Genomic DNA, 15,017 nt, shown 5'->3' on the forward strand with positions numbered 1-15,017 from the left:
AAAAATATAATTCGCAAAATCGAATCCTAGTCCAAGAAAAATCCGAAAAAATCCGATCGAGATCCGAAAAAGAACCGGTTCCGGAAAAAAATCCGAAAAAAATCCGACGCCGAGAACCGGAACCGGATCCGGAACCAGTTCCGAAAAATCCGGACAAAAAAATCCGGTTTTTTTTGTCCGAATCCGGTTTTTTATCCGGTTTGTGCATCTATAAACCCGAGTATATCTTCCAACAGCGTGCAAGAAGACCCGTCCATAGTGCCATTTGATGAAGATCTAAATTTTCATATCGTCTAATCATTTTAGCAAACGTTCTCTCAGTGGGGCGGAATCACCAACTCCCAAATGTCACCACGTATACATAATGAAACGTGTATCCAGGATGTTGCCCCGTGTTTAAGTTACCGAGGACGGTAAGGGCAGGTTTCAAACCTTCTTCACTGATATTTAGTTTATCAAATAAACCTTGTGGTTAAGTTACTCCGTAAGGAAACCCAAAAACCTCGTTACCATGTTCTTTTAGGAATCTTTTCAAAAAAATCGTCCACTCGAAACCTTGTTCCTTTCGTGTTTCAAAAACCAATGCCATATATATCCCATTGATACACGAAAGACTTGTAATGCGTTGTTGTCCCTCGTGGAAAGGTACCTCCCGCACTACCGTACTTCGTCTATCACTATCAATATCGACTATATGTGCATTTGTAAAATCTACAAATGCTTTCGAGAAGACGATGCCATAACTGGTCACATCTAACGCCATTATACCCAGGGGCGGAACATTTAAGGGACCAAAGGGGGTATACGCCCCCCCCCCCCCCCCCCCTTGATTCCGAAAAAAAAAATTACACTAAAAAAAAATTACGAAAAAATTGTGAAGACCCGTCCTAATCTATCCGGACGAAATCCATATCGATTATAAACGATTCACAACAGTTGATTACATCGCGAGGTATTTGACCTCTATATGACACATTTTACAAACATTGCATTCAATTTTAAAAGACATTATTTCTTTACAACGAAAATTGACGGCATGCATACCATTTCAGAATATATCCAACTATAATTGACTTGATAATAATCTTGATGAACTCGACGACTCGAATGCAACGTCTTTTGAAATATGCCATGAATGACTCCAAGTAATGTTTCTAAAATGAGCAAATGCACAGCGGAAGATTTCTTTCATACCTGAGAATAAACATGCTTTCAATTGTCAACCAAAAGGTTGGTGAGTTCATTAGTTTATCATAAATAATCATTTCATAATTTTAATAGACCACAAAATTTCATATTTCCATTTCTCATAAACAAACGTCCCATGCATAGAGACAAAAATATCATTCATATGGATTGAACACCTGGTAACCGACATTCACAATATGCATATAAGAATATCCCCATCATTCCGGGATCCTCCTTCGGACATGATATAAATTTCGAAGTACTAAAGCATCCGGTACTTTGGATGGGGCTTGTTGGGCCCGATAGATCTATCTTTAGAGTTCGCGTCAATTAGGGTGTCTGTTCCCTGATTCTTAGATTACCAGACTTAATAAAAAGGGGCATACTCAGTTTCGATCATTCAACCGTATAATGTAGTTTCAATTACTTGTGTCTATTTCGTAAAACAGTTATAAAAACAGCGCATGTATTCTCAGTCCCAAATATATATATTGCAAAAGCATTTAAAAAGAGATTAATGAAACTCACCTAATGTATTTTGTAGTAAAAATACATATGACTATATTGAACAATGCAGGGTTGGCCTCGGATTCACGAACCTATATCAATTGTATATTTATTAAAACATATAATCGTAATCGAGCAAGTTTATATATATTATTATTAATAATATACTTGTTATATTTCATGTTATTTGGATCATTTTAATATATTTAATTTATATATTTTATATAGTTAATATTTATCATTATTTATATTATACATATATATGTAAGGTTTTATATATGATAACAATATATATTTGTGTATTAACTGATACATTTTATATATATAATTTAGTAATTATCATTTTAATAACAACCATATAATGATACGTAATATTAATATTATTGTAATGTATTGTTGTATAAAATATCTATTTGTAATAATACCAGTATTGACAAGAATGATAATAGTAATGATAATAATAATAGTGATAATATTAGTAGTAATAGTATCTATTTTAATGTATATGGTAATCTTAATAAAAATGCTAATTTTGATAATTTTAATTAAAATGATACTTTTAGTAAATGATAATAATATCAGTGCTAATAATACATATCAGATTTATCCTAAGTTTCTTATAATTTCTAAACTTATGACTACATTTTCTATAACTTAAATTTGTAATCGTATTCATAATTGTACCTATATTCAAATAATTATGACCATCTTTCATAATTTTTATCGTATCACTTTTATTATTAATTTTGTCACATGAATGTTGTTAATATGTTCATAATCATCTTAATGACGATAATCATAATATTACAATAATAATCATAATAATAATAATATTAATAATAATAATAATAATAATAATAATAATAATACTAATACTAGTAATAATAATAATAATAATAATAATAATATAGTGATAATAATAATAATAATACTTAATGATAATATTAGTAATAATAATAATGATAATACTATTAATTAGATAAATGATAATAATAATAATAATTATACTTTAATTCTTAGGAACTAATAACACTTATCTTAATAATAACCATAATCAATAATAATGTAATAATAATAATAATAATAATAATAATAATAATAATAATAATAATAATAATAATAATAATAATAATAATAATAATAATGAAGTAATAACAATAACAATAAAAGACTACTACCTCACAAGAATAGGTTCCAAAAAGAATATAGTTGCCCTTGCTCGGACTCGAACCCGAGACCTCTCGGATACGCACAAACAACCTTAACCAACTGATCCATTCGATTTTTACTGATTATAACTCTTCTAAATATTATTTAACCTATTAACTTCTGTTTCCCTTTCATCTTCTCTTCAAACATATAAATCGGCCAAGACAGTTTTAAATTGTCCCAATTAAGATATTTTAAAATATTTGTAAATAATAGAAATCAGATGTCAGATGTTAGCATTAAAAGGAAAACGAGAAAAAAAATTAAAAAATAAAAAAATAAAAATAAAAACTGCTACTACAGTCTCGACGCATACAGAAAAAAAAAATCTTGATTTTTAATTAGAGATCGTTTTAACAAAAACTTACTTCATGAAATAGGTTGCAAAACCCCTTTAGAAACTATCTGTGTACCTAATTGAATCTGAAACATCGAATTAAAAACGAATTTTGAGAAGAACTATTATTTTGACTTTTGAAAACATATCTTTGACTTCGAAATTCGACTTTGATTTTATGAATTAAGAACTGAAACTTTATATATAGATTAAATGAAGGATTTCTAACAATCCTCCATTTATAGATTTTTAAATGCGACACAGAATCGTGATTTGGCTCAAAAGTTGAAGAACGGGTTTTGCAGTCTGTTTAAAAAAAATATTATTAATTTAACAGTATTGGGTTGTTGAAATTGATATTGGAAATGGAAGGTAGTTCGAATGGATCCAATATTACAATGAATTAGTCAATCTTATAATGGAATCAGTCGACAGCCAGTACAAATATAACAGGAATTAAATAAGAAAAAAATATATAAAAGCAGATTACGTTATCTACTGAGTTTGGATGTTTTCTATTGATTGAATCACAATAGGGGACAGAAACAAGATAATGCTACAGATTGAGAGCTACTGATAACAGATCCTGATTCCAAATGAGTACGTTCTATAATATAATGTATATTAATATATTAATTATTAGTAATTATAATTAATTAAAATCCTATTAATAATTGAATTAATAATAATAATAGTAATAATAATAATAATGTTAATATTATCAAATAATACTAAAAATGATATCAATAATAATTTATAATAATAATAATACTAATTATTAATGGTAATGGTAATAATAATATCCAATAATAATACTAATATTAATCATAAATACTAAAATTAAAATTTTATTATTAGTTATAATACTAATGATATTAATAATCTTAATAAAGATAATAATAATACATAACCATTTATAGTAATTAAAATTATAATCTTACTACTAATTATGATATGAATAATGATAACAACAATACTAATAACACTAATATTAATAGTAGTTATGTAACAATTCAGTTGTATCAATTTCATATTTATGTAATATACAAAATATTAATAATAACTTTGTTATTAATATTAACTACATATTCTAATAATAGTAGTGAAAGTAATATTAATATTAGTAAAGGTAACAACTTAATTGCATTAGATTTCTTATCTATATCCATTATCTATAACGGTATAACTAATACTGATATTAATTATTAATATTAATATTAGTATTAATAATAATAATGAAAGTAATAAAATCTTATTTAATTTGTTTAATAATATATTGTTAATTATGTAATATTTAATAATCATATAATATATTATATAGTAACTTTTACTGAATCTTTATCATTTAACTATATATATTATTTAATAATATACATAAATCTCATATGTCTATATATTCATTTTAAATTTTACTTAATTATTTTTATCTTATTTAACATATCTAATTCCAATGTTTAAATTATATTTTATAATTTTAAATTACTACACATATTTATATTTACATATATATATGTACAATTTTATTTACAAACAATGGTTCGTGAATCATCGGAATTAGTCAGAGAGTAATTGATTACGTGACTATAGTTCCAAAACTTTTGAGGTTAAAAATTACAGACTTTGCTTATCGTGTCGGAAACATATAAAGATAAAGTTTAAATTTAGTCAGAAATTCCCGGGTCGTCACAGTACCTACCCGTTAAAGAAATTTCATCCCGAAATTTGAGTATGGTCGTCATGGTTAACAATAAAAATGTTTTCATGACGCATATGAGTTGATAAATAGAGTTTTATCATTATTGATTAATACAGAAAAAATAATTCGATTATTCGAAGAGCACGAATGAAGCTATCACAATAAAGTGAAATGAATAAATGAAGTTTCGTTTTAACTTTTGACGTTGCCTGGGTTGAATTCCGGAATTCAAGGGATTTAAAAGAAAATCTTGGAAATCTATAAGATCTGATTCTTCGGCGAATAAGGAAATTAAGATCTCTCTAATTAAATACGATGATCTGCTTCGATTACTCTATCTGATATTTCCATTATAAATTAAACTCTTCCGTTCCATTATTTTCACCATTCCTATACTTTCCTTCTTGTTTCATACATCCAAAAGATTCTGAAAGTGCTTAATCCAGTTTCGATCCTTGTCATTATCCTTTCTATCGCAACAATCATACTTCTTTTCCAACTTTCACCAGAGGAATCTGCTTTCTTCTACTTCGCCCTTGGGGTTATAGTGTTTTTAATTCTCCCGTGTCTTTATGTTGCGATAAACATCGACATACACGGTTTGTAATTTCGATGTTGTTGTTGGGCTTTATATTTTCCCCTATGTATTGGAGCTTCATACTTTTGTTTTCTCTTCCCGACTTTAAGTCAAGCGAATAATGGTCCAGAATTCGTAGATATGAATTTCGAAATGAACATAGTTAATGTTCTAAGATAGAAATGGTAATAGCACGATCTTGATTCGTCAAATTACCAGAATATCCAGGAAAGATAGAACTATCAAGAAAAATATGTTCTTGATATGTTTATAGATTAGACAGAACGTAAGAGTCGTGTAACATAGCACATGATGACGTTGTAATCTGTGAATCATCACATTCCATTTAGAAACTCAGCATGACTTACTGTAATATAATCACGTTGATCAAGTGTCATTATATTATACTAACTCATGCATCAGTTCCCAACACTACTTCAAAAACATTCATATTTTAAATTCGAAAGTTTACAGAATATAGAAACTAACAGTTTCTATATGATGTAACACTGATAGCACGAAGAGATTAATGATTTCAGATAAGAATAGTTATGAAAATATATTCAGAAATATCAAGGATATTTATAATGAAAGATACGATAATATCTCGGAATATCTAAGATCAGAGGATGATAGAAACTATTGTCCGCAAGGGTTTAGAGTAAGGAGCATGATATTCACTAAAGACTTTAGCAGACATTGAATCATTTGGATTCTTTGAAGTCAAACTTATTCTTTGTGATTTTTTCACGGCTTTCTTCATAGTTTCGCATAATCTGCTTTTCGGTACCAAATTTTTCTATTGAATGTTTCAATATAATGACACACAGGAAGCACAAAGAGGTATATAATTTCGGACGAGAATATTTATGAAAATATCCTCAGAAATATCGAAGATATTGATGATGATATTTTGGAATTTCTAAGTTCGATGGTTGATGGAGAAAGATTTTCTGCAAGATTTTAACACGACTCCGGAGCAAGATATTCTCTAAAGATTTCAACGGATCCAGAATTACCTGAATCCTTTGAATATAGGGTTTGGTCCTTGTATTTGTCCTTGGTCTCCTTCATGGGTAGCTCAATCTGTTTTTCAATACCCAATTTCGAGCGTTCCTAACACTCCTTTCTTTATCATCAAACTTTTGGCCGTTTAGACCATCTACCATTATTCTGTTTCTTCTGCATTTAATGCTATGATATCTGAATCATCGGTTATTAATCCGAGGTGGTTTCAGGAAAATTATGTTTTTAGATGATTAAACGCTGATGGTAATATGGTGGAATATGAAAGGTTCCCTGGTAACAATAAAAGAGCACGCGTATATATCAACGTTATAATAAGGTTGTTTCGTACGAAAAGTCGAAGTTGTCTTGCTGGAGCTGTGACAAAATTTGGCTATTTTGAAGAAGAACTGCAAAGTTATTTTGGGTAATAATAACACTAAAGAAATTAGCACAGTTATGTATTGAACGTTTACTCAGTTTCCGATAGTCTTTCAAGTGCATTACTATATGCATCAATCTTTTCTTCCGTAAATGAAGTGCGGTTGGTTCATCCTCTCGATTGAGGTGTTTTCAAGAATCATGAAAGGTTTGAACGCAGAATGTAATCGTGAAGATACAAATGTTGTTTAAGACGAAATCAAGTGGCAACTTGAAGAATTGTTTAGTTTCATATGTTATAATCAATATTTTAATTCATTTTAATTGTCCAATGTTATTAGTCCACAGTCGATAGTCCACAGTTGACAGTCCAATAATTCATATATAGTTTAATATATAATATTCGTATTAATTAATACGTGTCGTGACCCGTATACGTCTCAGACTCGATCACAACTCAAACTATATATATTATTGTAGAATCAACCTCAACCCTGTATAGAGAACTCGATCATTACTGCATATAGAGTGTCTATGGTGATTCCAAATAATATATATAGATGCGTCGATATGATATGTCAAAACCTTGTATACGTGTCCCGATATTTAAAGTGCGTAAAATATATAACAGAAAATTAAATAACGATAAATAAAGTGCGTAAAGTAAATAACAGAAATTTAATGACGATAAATAAAATTGCGAGAATGTAAATTGCGATAAAATAAATTGCGATAAATAAAATGTAATCAGTTAGCTAGGATTTTGTTAGCGTGGATTCTTAACAAAATTTCTCATAGTTAATTTGTTTGTTTCTAACAAATTTTATTTTGTCCAATATTTTCTTCATTATGCCACTTGTCGGATTCTGATAGGTCAAAATCCAAATATGAAATTGAATGAAAATGGTTATTCTGTGATAAACGGATTCGTATAGCTGTGGTTGCAAGTAGGATAGTAAATGACAGTTGAATCAGATTCGAAGAATGTACAGTGTAATTTATTAATGCGAAATCTAAATATTCCTCGGGTATTACCTACCCGTTAAAATATTTTCACCATTAACAGTTTGTACAATAAAAATTTTAATTATAATCTTTATGAAAACATATATACATATATATTTTCTTTAGACGTAATTATGAATTTAATGAGTCAATATGATATTAAACTCATTTGATTTACCGTTAGAATACGAATATATAATCTCTAAAACATTAGAGATTACCTAATCGCCATGTCGAACGAAGATAAATGATGTAGAACGATGATTATACTCGAGGTACAGAATGAGATGTTGAGGCATGGATTGTTGAAACTTGGGTTGTTGGTTGTACTGGTCCCATTGGTGCTGAGGCTGGTGATGGTACCGGTGTTGGTGATACAGCTGGTGCTTGCAAATTGTATATCGTGCTCTCTAAAGTTAATACTCGAGCTCGGAGTTCTCTAACTTCTTCTACTAACCCTGGTTGATTATCAGTGTGAGGTAGTGGTCGGATATCTTCTCTAGTTCCGTTAATGGTAGATTCAAGACGAAAAATTCTTGCAAATAGGTTATAAACGGTGTTGCGAACAGGTTCGCCGGTGAGCGGGTCAAGTACTCCAAGGTTAGGTGGTAGATTCGATTCATGATATGGAATACCTTCTTCCCTTCTCCATAGGGTGAGTATGTCGCGAACCCACCCCCATTTTCTCCAGTAATCACGGTAGTTGATTGGTTGGTGTGCTCCTGTCACGCTGTCTTCGGAGTCAGAGGAACTTGGTTGATTCGTAGAGGCCATCTTACGCGATCTCAGGAAAGATTTTTGGTATGAAGAGTTTAGTGACAGCAATTTATAGTTGGATGGTATTCTCAATGCATAATTTGCATAGATATATATAGTACCAGGATCCCTTAAATTAAGGAGAAATTTACGAGAGATATCAAGCAAGGTCTACAGTAACAGATACGCTAAGATATGAATTGTCAGATACGCTAAGATATGAATTTTGTCTATACACTATTCATGCAGTCAATGCAGCAAGACGTGTCTAGACTAAGAATGATAAGCAGATAATTTTCGACACAAAATGATAAGCAAAACTTTTTGACATGCAGACACGGTCGAAGTCCAGACTTACTAATGCATCCTAACGACTTATCAGTTAGACACACTAATGCAGACCTGGTTCGCTAAGACCTCTGCTCTGATACCAACTGTGAAGACCCGTCCTAATCCATCCGGACGAAATCCATATCGATTATAAACGATTCACAACAGTTGATTACATCGCGAGGTATTTGACCTCTATATGACACATTTTACAAACATTGCATTCAATTTTAAAAGACATTCTTTCTTTACAACGAAAATTGACGGCATGCATACAATTTCAGAATATATCCAACTATAATTGACTTAATAATAATCTTGATGAACTCGACGACTCGAATGCAACGTCTTTTGAAATATGCCATGAATGACTCCAAGTAATGTTTCTAAAATGAGCAAATGCACAGAGGAAAATTTCTTTCATACCTGAGAATAAACATGCTTTCAATTGTCAACCAAAAGGTTGGTGAGTTCATTAGTTTATCATAAATAATCACTTCATAATTTTAATAGACCACAAGATTTCATATTTCCATTTATCATAAACATACGTCCCATGCATAGAGACAAAAATATCATTCATATGGATTGAACACCTGGTAACCGACATTCACAATATGCATATAAGAATATCCCCATCATTCCGGGATCCTCCTTCGGACATGATATAAATTTTGAAGTACTAAAGCATCCGGTACTTTGAATGGGGCTTGTTGGGCCCGATAGATCTATCTTTAGAGTTCGAGTCAATTAGGGTGTATGTTCCCTGATTCTTAGATTACCAGACTTAATAAAAAGAGGCATACTCAGTTTCGATCATTCAACCGTATAATGTAGTTTCAATTACTTGTGTCTATTTCGTAAAACAGTTATAAAAACAGCGCATGTATTCTCAGTCCCAAATATATATATTGCAAAAGCATTTAAAAGGGGATTAATGAAACTCACCTAATGTATTTTGTAGTAAAAATACATATGACTATATTGAACAATGCAGGGTTGGCCTCGGATTCACGAACCTATATCAATTGTATATTTATTAAAACATATAATCGTAATCGAGCAAGTTTATATATATTATTATTAATAATATACTTGTTATATTTCATGTTATTTGGATCATTTTAATATATTTAATTTATATATTTTATATAGTTAATATTTATCATTATTTATATTATACATATATATGTAAGGTTTTATATATGATAACAATATATATTTGTTTATTAACTGATACATTTTATATATATAATTTAGTAATTATCATTTTAATAATAACCATATAATGATACGTAATATTAATATTATTGTAATGTATTGTTGTATAAAATATCTATTTGTATTTTTTTTTGTTTTACGAGGAACCCCCCTAGCGACGAACCATAATGGCTCCCCTCTATTTGTAATAATACCAGTATTGACAAGAATGATAATAGTAATGATAATAATAATAGTAATAATATTAGTAGTAATAGTATCTATTTTAATGTATATGGTGATCTTAATAAAAATGCTAATTTTGATAATTTTAATTAAAATGATACTTTTAGTAAATGATAATAATATCAGTGCTAATAATACATATCAGATTTATCCTAAGTTTCTTATAATTTCTAAACTTATGACTACAGTTTCTATAACTTAAATTTGTAATCGTATTCATAATTGTACCTATATTCAAATAATTATGACCATTTTTCATAATTTTTATCGTATCACTTTTATTATTAATTTTGTAACATGAATGTTATTAATATGTTCATAATCATCTTAATGACGATAATCATAATATTACAATAATAATCATAATAATATTAATAATAATAATAATACTAATACTAATACTAGTAATAATAATAATAATATAGTGATAATAATAATAATAATAATAATAATAATAATAATACTTAATGATAATATTAGTAATAATAATAATGATAATACTATTAATTAGATAAATGATAATAATAATAATTATACTTTAATTCTTAGGAACTAATAACACTTATCTTAATAATAACCATAATCAATAATAATGATAACAATAATAATAATAATAATAATAATAATAATAATAATAATAATAATAATAATAATAATAATAATAATAATAATAATTATAATAATTATAATAATTATAATACTAATGAAGTAAAAACAATAACAATAAAAGACTACTACCTCACAAGAATAGGTTCCAAAAAGAATATAATTGCCCTTGCCCGGACTCGAACCCGAGACCTCTCGGATACACACAAACAACCTTAACCAACTGATCCATTCGATTTTTACTGATTATAACTCTTCTAAATATTATTTAACCTATTAACTTCTGTTTCCCTTTCATCTTCTCTTCAAACATATAAATCGGCCAAGACAGTTTTAAATTGTCCCAATTAAGATATTTTAAAACATTTGTAAATAATAGAAATCAGATGTCAGATGTTAGCATTAAAAGGAAAACGAGAAAAAAAAAATAAAAAATAAAAATAAAAACTGCTACTGCAGTCTCGACGCATACAGAAAAAAAAAATCTTGATTTTTAATTAGAGATGGTTTTAACAAAAACTTACTTCATGAAATAGGTTGCAAAACCCCTTTAGAAACTATCTGTGTACCTAATTGAATCTGAAACATCGAATTAAAAACGAATTTTGAGAAGAACTATTATTTTGACTTTTGAAAATATATCTTTGACTTCAAAATTCGACTTTGATTTTATGAATTAAGAACTGAAACTTTATATATAGATTAAATGAAGGATTTCTAACAATCCTCCATTTATAGATTTTTAAATGCGACACGGAATCGTGTTTTGGCTCAAAAGTTGAAGAACGGGTTTTGCAGTCTGTTTAAAAAAAATTATTAATTTAACTAATTTAACAGTATTGGGTTGTTGAAATTGATATTGGAAATGGAAGGTAGTTCGAATGGATCCAATATTACAATGAATTAGTCGATCTTATAATGGAATCAGTCGACAGCCAGTACAAATATAACAGGAATTAAATAAGAAAAAAATATATAAAAGCAGATTACGTTATCTACTGAGTTTGGATGTTTTCTATTGATTGAATCACAATAGGGGACAGAAACAAGATAATGCTACAGATTGAGAGCTACTGATAACAGATCATGATTCCAAATGAGTACGTTCTATAATATAATGTATATTAATATATTAATTATTAGTAATTATAATTAATTAAAATCCTATTAATAATTGAATTATTGAATTAATAATAATAATAGTAATAATAATAATAATGTTAATATTATCAAATAATACTAAAAATGATATCAATAATAATTTATAATAATAATAATACTAATTATTAATGGTAATGGTAATAATAATATCCAATAATAATACTAATATTAATCATAAATACTAAAATTAAAATTTTATTATTAGTTATAATACTAATGATATTAATAATCTTAATAAAGATAATAATAATACATAACCATTTATAGTAATTAAAATTATAATCTTACTACTAATTATGATATGAATAATGATAACAACAATACTAATAACACTAATATTAATAGTAGTTATGTAACAATTCAGTTGTATCAATTTCATATTTATGTAATATACAAAATATTAATAATAACTTTGTTATTAATATTAACTACATATTCAAATAATAGTAGTGAAAGTAATATTAATATTAGTAAAGGTAACAACTTAATTGCATTAGATTTCTTATCTATATCTATTATCTATAACAGTATAACTAATACTGATATTAATTATTAATATTAATATTAGTATTAGTATTAATAATAATAATGAAAGTAATAAAATCTTATTTAATTTGTTTAATAATATATTGTTAATTATGTAATATTTAATAATCATATAATATATTATATAGTAACTTTTACTGAATCTTTATCATTTAACTATATATATATTATTTAATAATATACATAAATCTCATATGTCTATATATTCATTTTAAATTTTACTTAATTATTTTGTATCTTATTTAACATATCTAATTCCAAAGTTTAAATTATATTTTATAATTTTAAATTACTACACATATTTATATTTACATATATATATGTACAATTTTATTTACAAACAATGGTTCGTGAATCATCGGAATTAGTCAGAGAGTAATTGATTACGTGACTATAGTTCCAAAACTTTTGAGGTTAAAAATTACAGACTTTGATTATCGTGTCGGAAACATATAAAGATAAAGTTTAAATTTAGTCAGAAATTCCCGGATCGTCACAAAAATAAGGTTTTTTTTAGTGTTTAACCCCCTTCGATTAGTTTCGCCCCCTCCCGAGTCGGGGTCAAGTTCCGCATTATACCGCACAAACTTTATCAATACATAAAATCTTGTAAGCAAATAGTAAAAGAAGCATCGCACATTGGTTGAAAAATGTTACTTGAAAAGTTAAACAAGGTAAACACTAACACTTGTGAAATTGCTAACCCTAAGCTTATAACTTTTAATTCAATAATCATACTACTAAACTCTAACATATAACCTCAATCTTGTAGCAAAAATACAAAACAGTAACCTTTTAGTACTTTAAAACAAAAAAGAAGCTCAACAAATATTATTTTGAAATTTTGAAATATTAAATATATAGTGTTATTGTGTTCCAGATGTCGTTTAATATGTAATGGTCTATGCCTTTATCCTTAACCCATGTATTAGTTTTACCCGGTCATTTCAAAAGCGTAATCTAAACTTGTATCTATTATAATGTATAACACAAATTAAATATATAATTAACCTTAGATTTCAAGGGAGAAATGAGTGGTGGACTAGCGTGGCTGTAATCGTTAGGAATTGAACTTGAAGTAAAAATCAGGCGAACCAACATCGAAACGCACATGGGACGCTTAATACAAACCATGGGATAAAACGATATCGAAATGTCCAGTTTGAACAGATTTTATTTAGGCAAACCTGCATGTCATACAGCCATATTGAAAAAATCACTTTCAAGATTTAGGCAAATTAGGATCGAAAACCGAGTAGAGACATAGTTTACATGACAAGGCATAAACCATAAATTTTAAATAGATTTAAAAGCAACTTTTTTTTTTCTTTTTTTTTTTTTAACAAAAAACGGCATAAATACATCAACCTTCTGTTTTAAGAGGTTTTGCCAAATCTGCATTGAAACCCAGGAGGGATATCTTTTACAAAGCTACGGAATTAGGCCTTTTTGAATTCGTCATTTAAATAAAGGGTTTTAATAAACCGCCACTTAAACCAACAAGGGACTTTTATACAAGCCACGCAAAAAACCATCAAACCTTCAACGAAGGTTGCAAAACTCGGAAAAAATCGAGCGAAAACCCCGACGAGTTCTCGTGGGCTAACTCGGCTAAAAAGTCGGTCAACGGCGGTAAGTGAGAGATTGATGACATAGAATTATAAAATGAACTTACCTCGTTTTTTTAAAGATGAAAAGGTTTGTTGTTTAAAATGAATAGGTTTGTGGTTTTTTAAAGATGCTAAGGTTGATGAGGATGGTGAAGGAGAGATGAATGGGGTTTGGTGAAAATGACTGAACTGAATGTTTTTGTAAACATTGGTGTGTTAGTCAAAACATTGGAGCAAGAGTCTACTTGGCTTTTTTTCTTTTTCACCTACTGACTGTACTATTTAGATAGGATGTGAGAGGACCACTTTTTTGAATAAAAAGATGAAATAGGATACTGTCACTATTCTTTAAGTTTTTCAAAAGGATTTTAATCTGCGAAAAGAATATTATTAGTGTTATAATTCAGTATGCTTATAACTATCTTTAGTAGTTTAATTCTTGATGTTATAATTCAGTAGGCTTATAACTACTTTTAGTGGTTTGATTCTTGATTAAGAATGCTAATAATGAAGTGTAAGAGCAAAGATGATAATGGAGAGAAAGAAAGAAACACTTTGTAAGTGTGAGAAAATGGTGCAAGTTTAATGCTTGCATTCATGGCTATTTATAGCAAAAATATCACAAGTTTAGGTAATACAATAATATTACTTTTGTGT

At 28.1% G+C, this 15,017-nt stretch overlaps 1 long non-coding RNA gene across 3 annotated transcripts; it reads right to left on the reverse strand.

The window, feature by feature from the left end:
- Positions 1 to 1,049: 1,049 nt before the first annotated feature.
- LOC139891193 (uncharacterized) lies at positions 1,050 to 14,514 on the reverse strand. Of its 3 annotated transcripts, none has more exons than XR_011773561.1 (3): positions 14,119 to 14,514; positions 13,762 to 13,937; positions 1,050 to 1,194 (listed from the first exon to the last, which is right to left on the reverse strand). It is a non-coding gene; the product is annotated as an uncharacterized lncRNA (long non-coding RNA). The 3 variants fall into 3 exon arrangements; XR_011773563.1 differs by lacking the exon at positions 1,050 to 1,194 and adding an exon at positions 9,168 to 9,417; XR_011773562.1 differs by lacking the exon at positions 1,050 to 1,194 and adding an exon at positions 9,955 to 10,010.
- Between the last annotated feature and the right edge of the window lie 503 nt (positions 14,515 to 15,017).

This window comes from Rutidosis leptorrhynchoides, chromosome 2, assembly GCF_046630445.1.
Source record: "Rutidosis leptorrhynchoides isolate AG116_Rl617_1_P2 chromosome 2, CSIRO_AGI_Rlap_v1, whole genome shotgun sequence".
NCBI classification, from domain to species: Eukaryota; Viridiplantae; Streptophyta; class Magnoliopsida; order Asterales; family Asteraceae; genus Rutidosis; species Rutidosis leptorrhynchoides.